At 42.3% G+C, this 20,362-nt stretch overlaps 1 protein-coding gene across 10 annotated transcripts in view; it reads right to left on the bottom strand.

Annotated features, from left to right (window-relative positions):
- Nucleotides 1–20,362, bottom strand: part of KIF16B (kinesin family member 16B) — a 291,849-nt gene that overhangs the window by 169,740 nt on the left and 101,747 nt on the right. The window lies entirely within an intron of this gene.

Raw genomic sequence — 20,362 nt, 5'->3', positions numbered from 1 at the left:
AAAGAGTTTCGTACTTGTGGTCCTCTAGTTCCTCCCCTCCGGCTCTCTTGAACCCACTTTCATGGAGGCTTTCATCCCAGGGACTCTAGTATCTACAGTCACTCCCCTGATGATCTCATCCTGACTCCTGACTTTACCTGCAATCTACATAGTCATCCCTGGATATCCACAGGGGATTAGTTCCAGGATCCCCATGGATACCAAAATTAAGGATGCTCAAGTCCCTTATATAAAAGGACATAATTTGCATATATCCTACGCACATCCTCCTTTATACTTTAAATCATCTCTAGATTACTTATAATACCTAACACAATGTAAATGCTATGGAAATAGGTATAAACATAGTGAAAATGCTATGTAAATATTTGCTGGGTTGGACGAATGGCAAATTCAAGTTTTGCTTTTGGGAACTATCTGAAATTTTTTTTCTCTGAATATTTTTGATCGGTGGTTGGTTGAATCCGTGGATTTGGAACCTACAGATACAGAGGGCTTGACTGCATGCTGACACCTCTCAAATCTAAATCTCCAGGCAGACCTCTCCCGTAAAACTCCATCCTCGTGTCTATAAACCTGCCTACCCCAACATACCTGTAGGGATGCCAAACAGGTAGCTCAAGCTTAACACACTGAAAGACCAACCTTTGATTCCCCTGCTTCCCACATCTGCACACTAGCCCTTCTCAATAAACACCAATCTTCTTTACAGTTGCTTGGGCCAAAAACCAGGCTGTCCTTTGCTCAGTTCTTTCTCTAAACCCTACAGCATTTAGTGACTCTGCCTTCAAAATACGCCCCCAATCTAACAAGGAACCCCTGCACCACACTGCTGCCTGGCCCTAAGCTGAGCATCATCACCCTCACCAGGATGGCTGCAGTGATCCTGCCACCCCCACTCATGCCTCAGCCAGGGTCCATGCTCTCCCCGGCAGCCAGACCAATGTCAGGGCAGACCACTCCTCTGCTCGGGTCAATGAGGCGGCCTCCTTTCCTCTGAGTAAAAGCCGGTCTCTACCAAGCTCCACGAGACCTCACCCCTGCTGACCTCCTGCCACTCGCCCCCTGCTCACTCCTCTCCAGGAACCCCGGCTCCTTGCTGTTCCTCAAACCTGCCCCGACCTCAGGGCTTCGGTCATTGCTGGCCCTTTTGCTTTTGTTGTCGCTGGTTCCTCTGTTCTTGTCTACTCCTTCTCCTCCCCTGGAGCTGGACTTCCCAACCGCGGCACCACTGACATTTTGGACCAGATGATTCTTCATTATGGGGGGCTGTCCAGTGCACTGTAGGATATTTAGAGCATCCCTGGCCACTGCCCACCAGACACCAGTAACACATACCCCTCCTCCAAGGCTGTGACAACCAAAGATGTCTCCAGACACCAACAAATGTCCCCTGGGGAACAAAATGTGCCCCAGTTGAGAAGAACTGCCTTCAATTCATACATAACTTGGCCCTCACGTCCTCAGGGCTCTGCTCAAAAGCCACCTTCCCACTGCCCCCTACAAGACAGCAGTCACCAACCTCCCTTATCCTGATTTGTGTTCCTCGCAGCAATCATCACGCTATGACATGTTATACACAAGCTTATCCCTTGTCTCCTGACGAGAACGTTACCCAACGCCTGATTTCGTGTCTGACACAGAGGAGCTCTTCGATTCCTATCTGTCAAGTGAATGAATGAGGGGGTAGATACTCAGAGTTCAGAGAAATGCAAGAAGGGATCAATAGCAACCTCTCAGGGAAGAGGCTGGGAGGCCCTTTACCATCAGGCCCATCTGCCCCAAGACAAATAAACAAAACAAAACTCAAAAACCAGGCTTGTAGACAAGTCCCAGGGGAAAAGCAGACAAACTCTAGAAGAATGAAGGTGAAAATTCCAGCCTTGAGGTTGGGCTGAGTTGAGACTGGGTCCCATCTAAGAGCAGGACACAGGGTGTCCTGTGACCACAGGGTGAGGGGAGCAGCGAGGAGCCGGCCCCCTGTGCTAACGGGGGCTCCGGGTCAGGGGTGCTGCGAGCGAGACTCTTCCTCACCCGCTCCCGCGCCCGCACACACTGAGCACATGGCACAGCTCTGGACGCCAAAGCCCAGCACTGCCTGCAGCAGAACTGGAACTCCTCACATTCCTGGATCGAATAAATGGATTCTGTGCCATTTAAATATCAAAACAGTCTACAAAGCCTGCCATTCTCTAGTTGAAGAATTCAGAACCCCACAACCTTGCAGACAAGGGGCCCCTGGGAGGTTCTGGGAAAGGGCAGGGGAGAGAGAGAAGTCCCGGCCTTCACCTCTGCAGACACTGGCATCTCCGCCACACACACGCAGAGCTGGTGTCAGGCCAGAGGGCGATGGAGCAGAGTGGCAAAGAAAAGATGGTTTTGAAAATAAATAAATAAATAAAAATCGCCACTTGAGAGAAAGCAATTTAACAACCATTAAGTAGATACGCAGAGAAAATGACCAATGCATAGCTTAGATTCAAGAAAAGGAAATGAAGCGTATCATTGTTCTTCAATTACTTCTCTTACCAGCTGGGATTCCTCTCCAGGGCCCAGAACCTCAGGCTTGGAGGCCACGGACTTCGTTCATCCTGATTTGCTACACCAAGGCCCTTGCAAATCCTGGCTGAAATGAGTCCTCTAAATAAACCAACCCCGACTCCTGCCTCTCTGATATTGGTGGAATTTCTGCTTTTCCTCTTGCCCACAGAGCTCAAACAGAAATGGAAAGTCTGATTTTTTTTTAAATATATATAATCACAGTGGAGAATTTAATCATACAGTCCCATCTCATGAAACAATGTCCTCCCTGGAAGGCCTGCTCACTCTGAATGTGACAGCACTGCACACACAGTAGGTGGCTTCTGGCCATGGATTTTTCCAGGCTTCCAGGTCCATGTGAAAAGGCAAGGGACTGTTCTCCTAAGTCCAGAGACATGTGCATTTTCTTTCTGCATAAAAGTGGATAATAACCCAAAAGGGGGGAGAGGCAGTATTTCAAACTCTAATAGTTCCCACTCAAACTAGAGAAGCTGTTTTGGACAACATCCTAATTTAGTTTAATATTCTTTTTTTTAAACCCACTGAAAGACTTCTTTTTCCTTCTTTTAAAATAAGTCTCACAGACTTAGAAAAATCATTTGAAATTTACAACTTCAGAGCTGTTAGGTCAAAAGAGTTACTTGTCCCCACCCATCCCCAACACACACACACACACACACACACACACACACACACACACACACACACACACACACACTCTCTCTCTCTCTCTCTCTCTCTCTCTCTCTATCTTACTTCCACACATAGAATGGGTAAAACCTGATTTAAGGGAAAGTCTCTCAGGACCGGGAGTGGGGGCAGATGAATCTACGATTAATGCTGCCCCGAAGCTCTATGACATTCAAGCTGCATTCACTATATGATATTATAAAAGTGTCACCTCGTAAAACTAAAAGCGAGGGTTTAAATCATTGCTCAAGTGAAAAAGTAATTTCAGACAAAAATATCTATCACACATAAAATATTTATTGAGTGGCATCTACTGTTATACATAATTGATGAAACATCTCTGATAAGATGGAATATTTAACAGCGCAGAGCTGGTGATCTCTTCCCCAACTCCAGGCACATGGGGTCCCAAAGAAAGAAAGTGGGCAAATATGTATAGCTGCACATATTTTGTACTGAAACAAAGCATTTGGCAACCAATATTTGCATAAAAAGGAAACTATCTCCTGAGAAAAGCGTCAAAAGATAGTATCCGCTCAAATATTATGTTCATCACATTTGCAAATAATATGTCCAATGTTTTTCTTCAACCCCTGAATTTAAAACCTGTGTCCACAGATGTAGAGAACAAACATATGGACACTAAGTGGGGAAACTGGGGGGGAGGGGGGCGGTGTTGGGGTGAGATAAATTGGAAGATTGGGGTCACCTATATACACTACTAATAAAAAAATTTTTCAAATTTTACACTTTCAATATATGCAGTTTATTGTAATAAATAAACAAATAAATAAATAAATAAATAAAACCTGTGTCCAGGGCCTGGATGGTGGCAGCACAGCCTCTGGCATGTGCTGATGGTTCAGGGTTCAGGGTTCAGGTGAGTGGCAGGCAGGGCTGCTCAGATCAAAGGGAGAAGCCACAAGGGCCTGGCTCGCTGGGCATGTCCCAGGTAACCCCTGTATCCCTTCATTAGACTCAGTGAGAATTCCCCCTCTTTTCATCACAGCCACATCCTTAATGTCCAGCACCATGTCTGTCAAAATGCAACAAGCTTCCTGAACAAATCGGTGAAAAATCAAGACAAAAACTTGTCAATAAGAAAGCCCTTGTTTCCATCTCGAGAAGCCTTCCTGAGAGCGAGATCTTGCTTGGGAAATCCTGGGAGAACTTTGGCAGCATGTCTGACCCACCTGAACTAAGAGCTCTCGAAGGGCAGAAATTGTTTCCTCACACTGAGTACGTGGGGGGAATACGGCTGCACCAGGTACACAGCAGTCATGCAATAAGTGCTGATTATTCGGCACTGTAAGTTGTAAGTGATTTTACATGAACTTTTGTTGTTGTTGTTAGCCAAGAATTAAAAGTCAGAATTTTTCTGGTGGAAATTCACTCTATGAAGAATCCTGTGTTTCACTAGCTAGGAGAGTTGTGCGGAGCTGCCGCACGGCAGAAAGTGCACTTAACTTCTGCACACCTGACAACACCACCACTCAGCAGAAGGGGAGGGGTCGCATAGTCAGGGCTTAGGGCACCTGCCCCGTGCAGGTATGGGGGGGGGGGGGTGGTCAGGCAGACAGGAGGACTTTCACAAAAAATAAAATTATCCCTCCTCTAGCATAGATGCTTTTTAATTAAAAAAAAATTGTATGTGACTTCATTTGAATTTAACAGAAGGAAAAGCAACTGAAGTATTTGTTGAATTTCAACCAAATGTTTCTTCACTATATCAAACACTTCCTAAAATATCCTTCTAACTTAAGACATTATGAAACATATTTAGAGGCTGACAGCACTGTGTATGTATTTTTTTCCTATGTGTTTTGGTTTTAAGGACTATTCCCCAAGCCTATACATGAGATCCACCTTCTGTCCTTGCACCTGAACAGCATTGTAGCCGTGTCAGTCTAGGTCATATTGGTCATATTGCTGACTTCCTCTCCCTCAGGATGCTGGGGACTTGGCTCCACTCTTCTCAGAAATTAAATGCTGCACTAAGGAAATATGAAGCTAGTCTTACTTTTGGTCTATGGCAGATAACTTGGTTTTCCTCCTGGATGTGTGAAGAATGTTTCCTTTACCTTTGAAATTTGATAGCTCAATTAGGATAGATAATCAGTGTTAAACATACTGTACTCTGAATTTTCCTGCAACACAATACATTCTTCTAATCCGCAGACTCAGTTCTTCTGTTTATTTTCCATTCCTTGAAAGTTGCCTTGTTTTATATTCCATTTTCTTTCATACACTGAGTGTCTACTTCAGGGACACCAATTATCCTTACAATACATTTTCCTTGTCTGCATCTTTTACCTTCTGATTGCTTTAATATCTTGATCGCATCACTTGTGGTTCACTGAGATTATCAAGCCTTTAATTTTTAGTAATTTGATTTCAGTGGCATCTATTCTTTCCCTTGATATTTCTAATTTTATTCATTGGTCCTGCAATGGTTACTGTTTGGGACCTCAGTCTTTCCATGGATCTGCAATCTCTCTTCTTTCATCTCATTCTCCTTCAACCATCCTGCTTTGTTTACTGAATTCACGTTTCTCATTAACTTGATCCACAGAATGAAACAACTGTAGGACTTTCCTTCTATGCCTTGAGGTATGTTTTCATGTATACCTGGATCTTTTGTCTTTTGCATGCTATATTCCCTTTTCTTTCTTTTTGTCTATCCATCTGTCCATCTATCCATTCATCCATCCATCCATCGCACTTACGTTTATATAACTGCCTTACTTTTTTTCTTCATCTGCGTGTGCTTAGGTGATTCTGCCCAGAAATTCCACTGCTCTAACACAGGATGGGAAAGTCCTTGACTCTTGCCCTGCCCCATCTGTGATCTTCCTAGCTTGAAGACTGAGTGGGTGTGCATTCTATCCACTGTTCTCCAGCCAGATGGAGTGACAGGGCCAGGAGCTCTCAACTGAAGCACTGTAAAGGCTTTGTTTGAATTCCTGGGCTCTGGCCTCTCTTAACAAAGGTCATTAAATATCCTCCACCGGGCGCCATCCTCCTGCCTGAGAAGAGAGCCCACTGCATTGGGGATGCTGGCTCTCAGGCTCCCTGGTCTTCGAGCCTCAGCTCTACTGTCCACGACATCCCAGGGGCCACCAGCAGCCATTTCTATGATTCCTCTCTAAGAAGAGGAGAATCACCGTGTTCCTCCCCAGATCGGAGGGTGTGGGGAGGGCTTTTAGAATCCTCAGTGACTCAGCCCCCGAGATGCAGGCTTAGGCACCACCCCCAGCCTCCCCTCCTCAGCTGCCAGCTCACGGCCCTCTTCATCGGCTTCCTGTTGGCGAGTTCACGGAGGTGTTTCTGCGGCAGGGTGCGATGGTTGCTTTTTATTATAATTTCTTCATTTCTTTGAAATTCATGATGTCATCTTCAACACCTCTTCTCCAAAATCAAGAATAGGATTTCAGTAGGCTACAAAAAGGAAGAAAATAAGGGCGCTCCAGGTGTGGGGAGGGGGGTGCCTCTTGAGCAAAGATACGGTGGCAGCAAACACGGGCACATACACAAGGGTCCACTGGACATTCATTGAACTGAAAAACAACAGTCTGGAAAGCCAGGTAGATTGGTCATTATTTGACTCAGAAACCAGGAAGCCATTGAGAATTTTGAAAACAGGAACTGGCTGATATTCAGAAGATGAACTTGGCTAGGATGAGTGGGATGGCTAGAAATAGAGGGAAAGGGGAGGTGGAATTAGGAAGGAAGAGCCTGGTGGACTCTGTGCAACAATTAAGTAAAGACACCCTTCTCAACTGTTTCACATACTCCTCTTAATAAGAAATAAGGAAATTAGAGAGATTGCAAGAGTTGCAAAAATCTAATCAATATCCAAAAGATTTTTATTGCTAGGAAAAAAAATCCTAACACTTCCCAGTAATACTTTCCAGATAGCTCATCTGGTAGATATTGCTGAATTATTAAAAATCACTCACCAATTTGACTAGCAAGTGTTGTCAAGTAATTTACATGTTTCCTTTATAATATACAAATGGTAAATAGTCATTGTCAACACAAACACATCTCTCAGATCCTGAAAGTACACCCATTGGCATTCACCCAGAAGCTACAGTTTCTTGTACATCCTTGTGCACAAAGAAAGAATCCTGTCCATCTAACAGAGGACGGAAACAGCCACCAGGAAGTCGATGAAGCTTGTGCCTGTCAAATGCCTCACCTACCATCCCGCCTTCCTCTACCCTTTGTTCATGTAACCTAAGCCAGCAGTGATGAGGAGGAATAAGGCTCTTCTTCACTTTCTTCCAGGAAATAACTCTTTATTCTTGCTCTGTTCCCGGAGAACACGAAGTGAAAAGCACATGAGCAGCTAGAAGCATGCTCCACGTCCCTGCAAGGCTACCTGCCAACATCTTCATGTGAGAGGTCTATTAATGCTCTTGGAATCACAATAAGATTTTTTTTTAATTACAAACACAGGGAAGGAAAAGAATAGTCTTTGAGAGTTCAGGACTGGAAATCTACCTACATGGAAAAGGTCTGGCAGGTACCACACACCCAGAGAGGCCAGGGAAGACCAGGAATCAACCTTCATCAGAATGAGGATTAAGGAAGGAGATGGTTCGGGTGAGAAGGCAGAATTAGCAATCTACAGGTTGAAAAAAAGAAAGGAAGGATAAAGTGCGTCAACCTAGAAGTCGCCCTGATCCTCTCTTTGCCTCTAACCTCACAGCCAACCATCAGCAGGTCCATCAGCTCTACCCACACGGCAGTCAGAATCATCCAAGGCCTTCTGTCTCCACTGCCGCTGCCATCACCACCTCCTGCCTAGTCTCTGACATCCCCCAACTGCCCTTCTGCTTCCTCCCTTGCTGGCCCAGTCTGTTCTCCATGTGACAGTCAGAGCCTCCTTTCCAGAATGTCAAGGGTCACACACAAAACCCTACAATCCCCTCATGCACTTGGAATAAAATGGCATGGGCAGCTCACTTCATCTGGCCCCTACCCCACTCTCCAATCTCACCCCCCACACTCTCCACGCAACCCCAATGCTCCAACCACAGTAGCCTCCTCATTGCTGCTGCAGGGCCTTTGCACACGCTGTTCCCCCTTCCCCAGGAACTTCTCTCCCTAAATCTCATGGCTTGTAGCTACATGACAATCAGCTCTTATCGCACATGCTGCCTGCTCTCTAAAGACCAAAGACCATATGGGGATATGTGTATAAAAACAGTTGATTGAACCTGGTGTACCCCCCAAAAAAATAAAATAAAATAAAATAAATAAAATAAAGACCAAAGACCCCAGTGAGTAAGGTGGACAAGGTCCTTGCTCACGTAAAGCTCACCTCCTACAAGAGGAAGCACACCCCTCCTCCTGCCCCTCCCCCCAGACACACCCTATCACTCCACTGGCTTGCTATTTTCAGGGCACACCAGTCTATCAAAATTATATACTAGTTTATTGTCTATATGCTCCTCCAGAAAGCAAATAGTGGGTCCGGGACGACACATCAAGCCCAGGGAACAAGAGAGCAGGCAGGGGTCAGTGAGAGACAAGCTACCACTCTCACTCCAGGGCTGAGACTCTCTCTTGTTGGTCCTATTTGTACACTCCCTGCCAGGCAAAAGCAGCTCCTGAACCTCAAAAGAATGCTTAAAATGGCCAGAATAAGTCAGAAGCTTATAAGGGAATGTTGTTTACATACGAACATTGGATTCCAAAAGATAATCACCATAAATAATTTAACAAGTGCCCACAGCATCTGTACCTAGCATCAGGAAGTTGGTATCAGATTGGCACCTATTACATCATAAAAACTGACGTAGGAAAGCAAAAGCCTTGCTTTTTACAAGACTTTCAAACAATCCACATTCAGTACCTGCGGTCAAAAGAGACACACTGTGAACAGATGGCGAACAGTCCCAGACTCACCAGGGCAGAAACAGGAAGGGAAGAACCTGACTACCTCCTTACGTCCTCCCAATACTAACAAACTAACATTTCCTGGCAATGTTGGTGGTCAGCCCCTATGCAGTAAATGGAATTAATATTGTCCTTTTAATGAACAGAAGCGCTTGGGGCAGTTCAATCTCCACCACACCTCCCATTGCAGAAACATCATTCTTTATTTAAACGCTGACCAGCTAACTGCCGGCAGGCCGTTCGGAGAAATGCTATGTAGATCTTTCTGATGAAACAGTCCTCCGCTGGCTGAGCAAATCACCCAGATGTCAGCATTTAAATTATGCAAAATGCGTAATACCAATTAAAGAAATTACATGTGAAAATATGCAAGAGTAAATTTCCTCACATTAATATTTAACTAGACTTTTTAAGTAGAGCAGGATCTTGTGACCACAAGTACTTTAGTGTATTTGACCTAAATGGAGCCCAAAATACTCAGGAGGTTCACCAGAAGGTTCTACAAGGGCATTTTGATAAAGTACAAACTTTAACCCAAGGTAAGAAAGCGGAGTGAAAGGATCACTTTAAGTGGCATGTTATAACTCAGAAAGCATCAATCTGACATTGGCCTTAAACTTCAGTCTTATAAAGCTGGCTTACTCTTGTTTCTCACCCACAGAAATACATCACACTTGTCTCCACCTCCAGTCTTTGTCCAAGGGATACTATACTATCTCCTTGGGAGAGCTTTCTAGTTCTTCCCTCACCTGAATCTTACCCATCCTTCCCCTCCCCTAAGGGGAAGCCACGGTGGACTGTTCCTCTCAATGACCACAGTTATCTGGCCTGATCACTTACATATTAGTCAAAAATGACTAGTGTCTTTATATCCAGGCACTGGTTGTTTCAACTGCTAAACCAGTAGGTCACTCAAGGAGTTTTTAAAAACACCATGCCTGAGCCCTGCACTGGTCCTTTAAATAAGCATCTCACTTAAAGATGGACCCGGGTACGGGTAGTTTTTCACTGCCAGGTATTTCACATCCATAATTTTCTGTGCCCCTCAAAGGACTGATACCTCTGCTCTGTGGGGTACACTCTGAAGGTGCCCAAAGGGTAAGTGATACAGTTTATCCTCCAGCCAGCTTCTTCTGCAACTCATTCCACTCACACTTAAGAGCATCTGCTACTACTTGCCAGGTGAACATAAAACTGTCCACTAGATTACACAGAAAATGACTTCAACTTCTGTTTAAAATGTGTATGAAGGGTACATATATATTTGATTTGAGTATATGTCTGTGTGTGTGTGTGTGTGTGTGTGTGTGTGTGTGTGTGTGTGTTTGTATGTTAGCTTGGGCTACCACAACAGAATACCACAGACTATATGGCACAGACAACAGAAATTAATTTTTCACAGCTCTGGGGTCTGGGAAGTCTAAGATCAAGATGTCAGCAAGGTAAGAATTACTCTGAGGCCTCTTCTCTTGGCCTGTAGGAGGCCACCACCTCACTGTGTGCCTACGTGGGCTTTCCTGGGTGTGTGTACACACGGGGGAAAGAGAAAGATAAGGCCACAGGCCTCCAGTTAGGGTCCCCTCCTTATGACCTCGTTTAAACCTACCTTACTTTCCTCCTAAAGGCTGTTATCTCCAATACAGTCACACTGGGGATCAGGGTTTCAACATATGCATCTTGCAGGGTAACAATTCAGCCCATAGCCGGGTGTGTGTGTGTCTTAATATATACATCATACACTTATAAATATAGAATATATCATAAATACAATAAATACATACGAGAAAGAGAGAAAAGAAAAGAAGAGAGATACTGGGCCTAACAGAGACATCGCAAATTAGAAAAAGATTATCATCTCTGGGTAGTTTTTTTCTTTACACTTTTTCACTTTTCAGATTTTCTATGACAAACACACTTGTAATTAAAATAATACAGGTAATAAAGATTTTTAAAATAAAGAAACATACTTCTATATGACATCTTTTAAACTTATTTTACTTAATTTATTCCAATTTATTTTATTTAAAATATATTTTACATAATCTCAAGTAATCTCCAAGGCTGAGTTTTATTGTATGTTATATAACATTCTGAAGATGGAATTCTAAAATGATGAAATAAAATGCATCACCCAAAACTGAAAGCCCAGAAACCATTTCGCCAAAAGCCCTCAATATGGAAAAACTGCCCACACCTAACATCATACTCAACAGCTGATAGCTTTTCCTCTAAGATAAGAAACAAGACAAGGAAAAAGAAATAAAAGGCATCCAAACGGGAAAGGAAGAAGTAAAACTGTCTCTACTTGCAAATGATATTATATATAGAAAACCCTAAAAACGCCATCAAAAAACTCTTATAACTAGTAATGAATTCAGTAAAATTTCAGGATGCAAAAGCAATATATAAAAATAAGTTGCATTTCTATAGCCTAATAACAAGTTATCAGAAAGAGAAATTAAGAAAACCATGCCATTTACCTTGCATCAAAAAGGACAAAATGACTAAGAATAAATTTAACCAAGGAGGTAAAAGACCTGTACACTGAAAACTATTGATGAAAAAACTGAAGATATAAATAAATGAAAAGATAGCCCATGTTTGTGGAATGGAAGAATATTGTTAAAATTAAAAGGTCCAGGGCTTCCTAGGTGGCGCAGTGGTTGAGAATCCACCTGCCAATGCAGGGGACACAGGTTCGATCCCTGCTCCACGAAGATCCCACATGCCGCAGAGCAACTAAGCCCATGCGACACAACTACTGAGCCTGCGCTTTAGAGCCCGTGAGCCACAACTATTGAGCCCATGTGCTGCAACTACTGAAGTCCACGCACCTAGAGCCCGTGCTCCGCAACAAGAGAAGCCACGGCAATGAGAAGCCCGCGCACCGCAACAAAGAGCAGCACCCACTCACCGCAACTAAAAGAAAGCCCACGCACAGCAAAAAAAGACCCAACACAGCCAATAAAATAATAAATTAATTAATTAATTAAAAAAAAATTAAAAGGTCCATTCCACCCAAAGCAATCTTCAGATGCAATGCAATTCCTATCAAAATTCCAATGGCATTTTTGACAGAAATAGGAAAAACAATCCTAAAATTTCTATGGAACCACAAAAGACAAAACAGCAAAAGCAATCATTAAGAAAGAACAAATTTAAAGAAGGCATTATACATCTTGATACCAAACTATATTACAAAGCTATAGTAATCAAAACAGTATGGTATTGACATAAAAACACATGGATAAATGGAACAGAATAGACAGCCCAGAAATAAACCCATGCACATATGGTTAATTAACTTATGACAAAGGCACCAAGAATATGCAATGGGGAAAAGATAGTCTCTTCAATAAATGGTGTTGGGAAAACTGGACAGTCACGTGAAAAAAAATAAAACTAGGCCCATATTTTATATAATACACACAAAAAAAAGTCTTAAGACAAACATAAAACTCATAGAAGAAAACACAGAGGGTAAACTCCTTAACATCAGTCTTGGCATGATCTTTTGGATATGACAACCAAAAGCAAAGGCAACAAAAGCAAAAGCTCAAGATTTCACAATTCTACTCAGCACAGCACATCATTTAAAACCTATGAACTGTTTATATCTGGAATTTTCCCTTTTATACTTTCAATCTGAGGTTGACTGCAGGTACTGAATCTGTCGAAAGTGAAACTGCAGATAAGGCAGGACTAATGTACATGCAAAGGTGCTTACATCACTAATCATCAGGGAAATACAAATCAAAACCTCAGTGAGACCACCTCAAACCTGTCAGTATGGCTATTATCAAAAAGAAACAAGTGTAGGTGAAGATGTGAAGAAAAGGGAACCCTTGTGCACCGTTCGTTGGAATGTAAATTGGTACAGCCACTATGGAAAACAGTACAGAGGTTCCTCAAAAAATTAAAAATAGAACTACCATATGATCCAGCAATTCCACTTTTGGGTATTTATCTGAAGGAAATGAAAACAGTGTCTTAAAAAATTCATTTCAGTATAATTTATAATAGCCAAGATATGGAAACAACCTAAATGACCATCAGCAGATGAATGGATAAAGAAAATGTGACATATTTCTTCCTATCTATCTATATATCTATCTATCTACCTATCTATCTATATCTATCCATCCATCCATCCATCCATCCATACACACACACACACAAAATGGACTACTATTGACCATAAAAAAAGAAGGAAATTCTGTCATCTGCAATGACATGGATGGACTTGGAGGGCATTACGCTAAGTGAAATAAGTCAGATGGAGAAAGACAAATATTATATGATCTCACTTATAAGTGGAATCTAAACAAACCCAAGTAATAGGTACAGAGATCAGACTGGTGGTTGCCAGAGGTGGGGATGGGGGGGTGAGGTGAAATGGGTGATGGTGGTCAAAAGGTACGAACTTACAGTTATAAAATAAATATGTTATAGGGATGTAATGTGCAGCCTGGTGACTAAGGTTAACAATAGTGTATTACATAATCAAAAGTTGCTAATAGAGTAAATCTTAAAAGTTCTCATTACAAGAAAAAAAAAGTGTACCCAAGCGAGGTGATGGATGTTAACTAAACTTATTGTGGTGATCACTTTGCAAAACATACATATATCAAATCATCATTTGTACACCTAAAACTAGTACAATGTTTTTGAATCTCAATCAAACTGGGGGGAAAACAAACAAACAAAAATGAAACAAACAAAAGGAAGGAAAATCTGCAGGTGTCCAGAAGCCAAAGGAACTTTCAGCCACCCTTTTAACAGCAGAAATCACACCGGAAAGACCTATTAATGCTTTCAGTAAAAATTTACCATCCTCCACAGGCATCATGAACACACTCTTGAAAATAAAATCTAAAACCCTACATAGGAACTAGTATGCATGATGTCACATGGCACCTGGATTCCTAGCTCTTAATTAAGCAGAAAATAAACAACTATTAAAGCAAAGATCTTCTAGTTCACCCTTTTTGCAAGCTGCTTTTTACCTTTCTTTCACATAAAGTAAGTAAGTGAGAGTACAGTCTAAGAAAAAAAAAGAGGAGGAGGTCTTCTCTAATCGGTGAAACGGTGAGGTTAATTCCTGGACTTGGTTCAGAAACTTAATTTGTTTCTCAGCCACTTGAGCCAGTGTCAGTATCAGAAGAAAATCTAGAAAACATAGAAGAAGGAAATGGAGAGAGAGGAGGAAGAACAGGAGGAGGAAGAGAGGCAGGAAAAGAAAGGGGCCAACTTCTGGCTTCTCACAATTTCCTTCAAGAAGGTATTCATTCCAGGTATCCTGGTGAGTCAGTAAAGACCACCCCCAAGGAACGGGCTTACTGCTTCTCCCAGTGAGTAATAAAATCTGCTTTTTATAGAATAGAGAGAGTACACACCCCTTTCCTCTATTAACCTAATGTCCAGCCTACTCACTAAAACCCAATCAAGCTAACAAATCAGACTGTTCAGACAGCTGCCTATACTACACACAGTGATGGCTTGTCAAGGGCACACATTGGTACAGAAGTGAGTTTCTGCCCTGGCCATGCAGTAACCTTGGGGAAAAGGAAGGAAAGCCCAGCACAGAGAGATGGGACCAGGTACTCAATGAGGGACTAAATAAACTCTCCTCTAGGAATCCAAGGTGTTAATACTTTCCAAATGGTCTGCCACTCAAATCTCACCCCCTTGAGAGTTCACGTCCTCACATCACAACACTTTCCATGAACACCAATCCCAGAAGACCAGCTTCTCCTCCTCCAGTCAATTTAGCAGGAATATATGTGTATGTCTTGGTTGTATAAATACTCTTATGGTCAACAATATTTCACACAAGTATTCCTGTAAGTGATACATTACACTTGGAAACATTATTAATATACCTTTAGCAAGATAAATTGCACAGTAAATTAAAGGGGCACATTCACTCAGATAATGCAAGAGGAGGACTTTCAAAAGCCCAAATATGATTTTCAATGCTGCTTGCACAAGGCCCCAGTAGTTTATTAAAATATGAAACACAACCCATTTGAAAAAGGGAAATTACATTTGAAAGCTTTTTACAAGTAAAACATGTGGCTAAGGTTATAGAACTGTTCAAGGAAACATGAAATTCAAGATAAAAAATAAACTGTTTCCTGACCTGGTCTGTTCACAGTAAGCAAAATAAAAGATACATGTGCAACACTTTCCAATCACACACTTCAATTATTTTTGCTAATAAGTGCCATGCCCGCCACTTATCTAAACATCTAACTTCTCACAACCGAGTCAAAAGCAAGCAAACAACTCTTTTCTAAGCCAACACAAAATCCAGACCCTAAAATCCACGTCCCTCATTCATTAAAAAGCTATTTACATGTTGTAAACTGGATGTAATCACTTTGGGAAACTGGCAGTTATCTTCTACAGTTAAATAACATCTACACCACGTGGCCCGTCAACCCACCCTCGGTACAAGGCCGATGGCAGGCTCCCCAACTCCTGTCGAAGGCCCATCAGGCCAGCTTCCTGGTTTGGTATTCTCTGTGTGCTAAGAATGAGTTTTACATTTTTAGATGGTTGGAAAATGTCAAAAGAAGAATCACATTTCATGACATCTGAAAACTATATGAAATTCAGGTTTCAATGTCCATAGGTAAAGTTTTATGAAATACACATTCCACGTTCATTCACTGACAATGTTGTCTGCGTCTGACTCTGTGCTCCAGCAGCAGAGGTGAGGAGGTCCATGGGGAGGAACTGCCCAGCCGCTTCCAGAAGCAGCGTGCTGACCTCCGCTCTATGTGTGGTCACCGAAAGACTTACTCAAAAATGTTCACAGCTGCAATGCCCAAAATACTTCCACAAAGAACTGCAAACTACCCAAAAGCCTGCAAAGACTAGAATGGGTAAACTGCCATTTTTTCAGACAATGGAATAATATAGTATAGTAACGAGAACACCAAACAGCAGCTACAGAAAACACCACAATGAAGACCATAACCCTAACAGGAAGAGGCCAGACAGACCAGGAAAAGACGCTGTGCGATTCCATAGGTCTAGGGTTCAAAAACAGCTGAACAGTCACGCAGACAGTTCAGGGGGAGAGTAGTGACCATCAGGGGACTGCTGGTGCTAGAATGGTCTGCTTCTTTGTTAGTTATAAGATGTACTCATGCTGTAAATGTGATTCAACCTGGGCACTTACGGTTTCTGCACATGATTGTTCTACGTCAATACAAATGAAAAGTTTACTAACTTTTTTTTAATGCATAGTGTTTACATAGGTATGACTTTCCGACACTTGCAGAGTAGAAATGGCCAATGAGAACTGAGGAAGGACACAACTGCAAGAGGTCAGGCTGTCCAGAGCCACGACGAGGCTCAGTCTGTGCTCCTGGCTGCTCCTGCCATTGTGCACCATCTCGGACTCCAAAACACAAAATGCAGGGCAGTAATTGGTAACTGAGCATTGAAGGGCACAATACTAAGTGTGGCTTCAAAATATTCCTGTAGAGGGGCATAAAATGCAGCTAAGTTTCAGAACCATGATGCCTGGGTCATTAAGGAACACTCAGGGTGCCTTTCACTGAAGTTCCTCAGCTGCTTGTGGTTTTAATCACCTAACCCACCCAAGCCAGGAGAGATCACCCGAGACAGTCCAGGTCTGGACCACTTTCCAGCCCTGGCGAGGTGTCACCTCCCTTCCCGGTGAGCTTTCATTGTTCGTATCAACGCTTAGAACAAACCCAGCCAGGACAAGGATCAAGGTGCTGTTCCACTGCTATACTGTGTTTAAAATAATGAGGAAATGTCCTGTCTATTTTCTGAAAAATTTCCACCCAAAAGGGTAGCATCTGTTTCTTTGCTCTAAAGTGTAAATTTCTATAACCTAGAAAACAGAAACTTACAGCAAATACCTCAGTCACAAGAGCAGATAAGGAGCAGTCTCCTCTGATATTCAACTATGACCAGAAATTCACCCTGGGCAATTTTGTAAAAGGTGAAAAAACAAAATACCTATAAATTTTTTAACTGTATTAGTATTCTGTTGCTGCATAACAAAGTATCCCAAACTTAGTGACTTAAAGCAACACAAATATACTGTGGTCGATTTCCACAGGTCAGGAGTCCACATATGAGGAGCAGTTCTCTGCCAGGGCCTCACAGGGTTATAATCAAGGTGCTGGCCAGCACCGTACTCTCATTTGAGGCTCATGGTCCTCTTCCAGGCCCATTCAGGTTGGTGACAGAGTTCAGTTCCTTAGGGGTGTAGGACTGAAGTCCCCATTTTCAGTTTTAGGTCCTAGCCAAGCGGCCATCAAAACATGACAGCTTCCTTCAAAGCCAGCAGAACAGTCTTTCTCCAGTCTTACGTAATGTAACATAATCCTGGGAGTGACACCCCCTCGTATTCACAGGTCTCACTCATCTGCGCTGAATAGTGGTCACACAGGGTGTGCACAGCAGGGGCAGGGATCCTAAGCAAACTTAGAACTCTACCTCCCACAAAAATGCATAAAGGTTAGTTTACTTCTTGAAGGTGTTTACAGCTTTAGAACCTGATATTTTTTTTTCTTCTGAGACACTTAAAATCTGAAGTTTCATAGAACAAAATTAGCTAAAACTAAGTTTTTTTCCTAATAAGAAAATAAACTAAATTCTTTCTACTGTACAGCCACTATGGAAAACAGTTTGGAGTTTCCTAAAAAAACTAAAAATAGAACTACCATATGATCCAGTCATCCCACTACTGGGCATATACCCAGAGAAAACCATAATCCAAAAAGAAACATGTACCATAATGTTCATTGCAGCACTATTTACAATAGCAAGGACATGGAAGCAACCTAAATGCCCATCAATACATGAATGGATAAAGAAGATGTGGCATATATATACAATGGCATATTACTCAGCTATAAAAAGGAATGAAATGGAGCTATATGTCATGAGGTGGATAGACCTAGAGTCTGTCATATAGAGTGAAGTAAGCCAGAAAGAGAAAAACAAATATTGTATGCTAACTCATATATACAGAATCTAAAAAAAAAAAAAAAAAAAAAAAATGGTACTGATGAACCCCGTGACAAGACAAGAATAAGGATGCAGATGCAGAGAATGGACTGGAGGACACGAGGTTGGGGGGCAGGGGGTGAAGGGGAAGCTGGGACAAAGTGAGAGAGTAGCATAGACATATATATACTACCAACTTTAAAACAGCCAGTGGGAAGTTGCTGTATAACAAAGGGAGATCAACCCTATGATGGATGATGCCTTAGAGGGCTGGGACGGGGAGGGTGGGGGGGAGTCGCAGGAGGGAGGGAATCTGGGGATATGTGTATAAATACAGCTGATTGACTTTTATGTACCTCAAAAACTGGTACAAGAGTGTAAAGCAATTATATTCCAATAAAGAGCTAAAAAAAAAAATTCTAAATGCAATCCAGCCTACTTCCATATTAATCTATGGTAAAGTTCACTTGTGTTTGAATTTTAACCTCTTCCTATTTTACAAATCTTTGCTAATTTAAATCACAAAGGAAATACCAGTAACTATGAAGCCAGGAGAGACACTAATACCTACACACACACCTTGGTGTCGGTGCTCATATGACCCAGGAGCAGCACCACAACACAAATGACTTTACAAATAAGCCCCAGCTCTACCACTGAACATCTGCACATAGAGCTCAAAGACCCTCAGGTGTCCTCCAGCTAAAAATACCTAAACACTAGGTGACTGGCTTAAAGTTGGCAAAGTTCTACTGCAGAAGCTTTCTCACCATGATGGAAAGGACTGCAGAGCCCAAGAGGACCTGGGGGCTCTGTGACCACATCTGCAAACACACCTGCAAACACACCTGCAAGACGGGCCCATTCCTCTGTGCAAGTGCCCCAGGTTACACACGCTTCATGGGTAGTACTATCATCCCCATCTGTCTCAAAATGATGTGCTATCTCTCTCCTTGGGCTGTAAGGTCTTTAAGAACATGGACAGCATCTCATTGGGGTTTGTAACCCCACCACCAAACAATGCCTGATATTGGTACATCCTCAGTGGATGACGTGGGGCTGAGCTGAGCTTTACGTGAAAAGAGATTCATGACACTTGGAAACAAACAGATAGTATTTCAGGTCCATATTTTGATTGACAGCAGTTCAATTCTGAAGAGATTTGAACGTGCCACTTTCTGGGGAGCGAGAAATAGGAAAATGGCATGAGCAGGTTACAGCTTTCTGTTTTCCACCACAAAACACTGCAGTTTGTTTTAAATGACAAATAATGTGAGGACAGGAATAGTGTGCAGGGTGGTCTGGACCATGACAGTGTCATCTTCTGCATCCCTGCATCTTCTCAGTCAGCTCTGGGTCAGTCAAAAGTCCTGATATCCATGTTTCTTCCACATTACACAGAAAATAAACCTGTCAGCACGTACTCTGCAAGCTGCCTTCCAAGCTCATACAGAAAGAAAAATACAAATGAGAACGACTGAAATAGAGCAAGTCAATTAGCATCTCATGTGGCTCACGTCTTTAGGGAAAACATTTCTATAATTGTAACTTCCTTATTTGGCCTTCTTGATGGGAGACATTTATAGCTGCAAATGCAAGATTTTGCTAGACTCGAGAGACATAAAAATACATTTCCTAGAATAATGAGGAACAAGAGAAACAACATGGCTCCTCTCGCTGCTCAGAAAGTTTATGAAGCATACACAACTGTGCTTCTCTTCATAATTAAATTTTTACTGATGGTGATTCTTGATAAATCATAAATGACCCCAAATCACTCTCCAAAGCAACTTGAAGACTCTTTCTTTGGATCACTACACCATTGGTGTTAAACTGAAATAAGTGCCACCATGTCAAAAAAAATTCATTATTTCTCAAAATATTTTAGTCAAGTTCATTTAAATCCCTCTCTTGTGAACCTGGCAAACAGAAGTCAAAATAGGGAGTAATTATTAACCAAACTTTGTCTCATGTTCACAGTACCCAGCTTGCCAGGTCTGGGGAAGATGACACACCCAATGCACACGGAACACCCCCAGAGGTATCTGTAGAAAGGGTTGGGAACCAATATTTTTTTATTCAGACTTTGGTTTCATTTTGCTTTAATTTTCAGTATTTAAAAAAAAAATAAGCTCACGTCTACCTGTTTTCAATAGATGGGGTCTATCCGGGTTCTAGGAGGAGTATGGGAATTGTCCACAATTGAATCCTCTCGCTTCTCCTAAAA

Source organism: Hippopotamus amphibius, chromosome 12, assembly GCF_030028045.1.
Source record: "Hippopotamus amphibius kiboko isolate mHipAmp2 chromosome 12, mHipAmp2.hap2, whole genome shotgun sequence".
NCBI classification, from domain to species: domain Eukaryota; kingdom Metazoa; phylum Chordata; class Mammalia; order Artiodactyla; family Hippopotamidae; genus Hippopotamus; species Hippopotamus amphibius.
The sequence above is the reverse complement of the archived record's forward strand: the minus strand, read 5'-3'. Positions and strand labels throughout refer to the sequence as shown.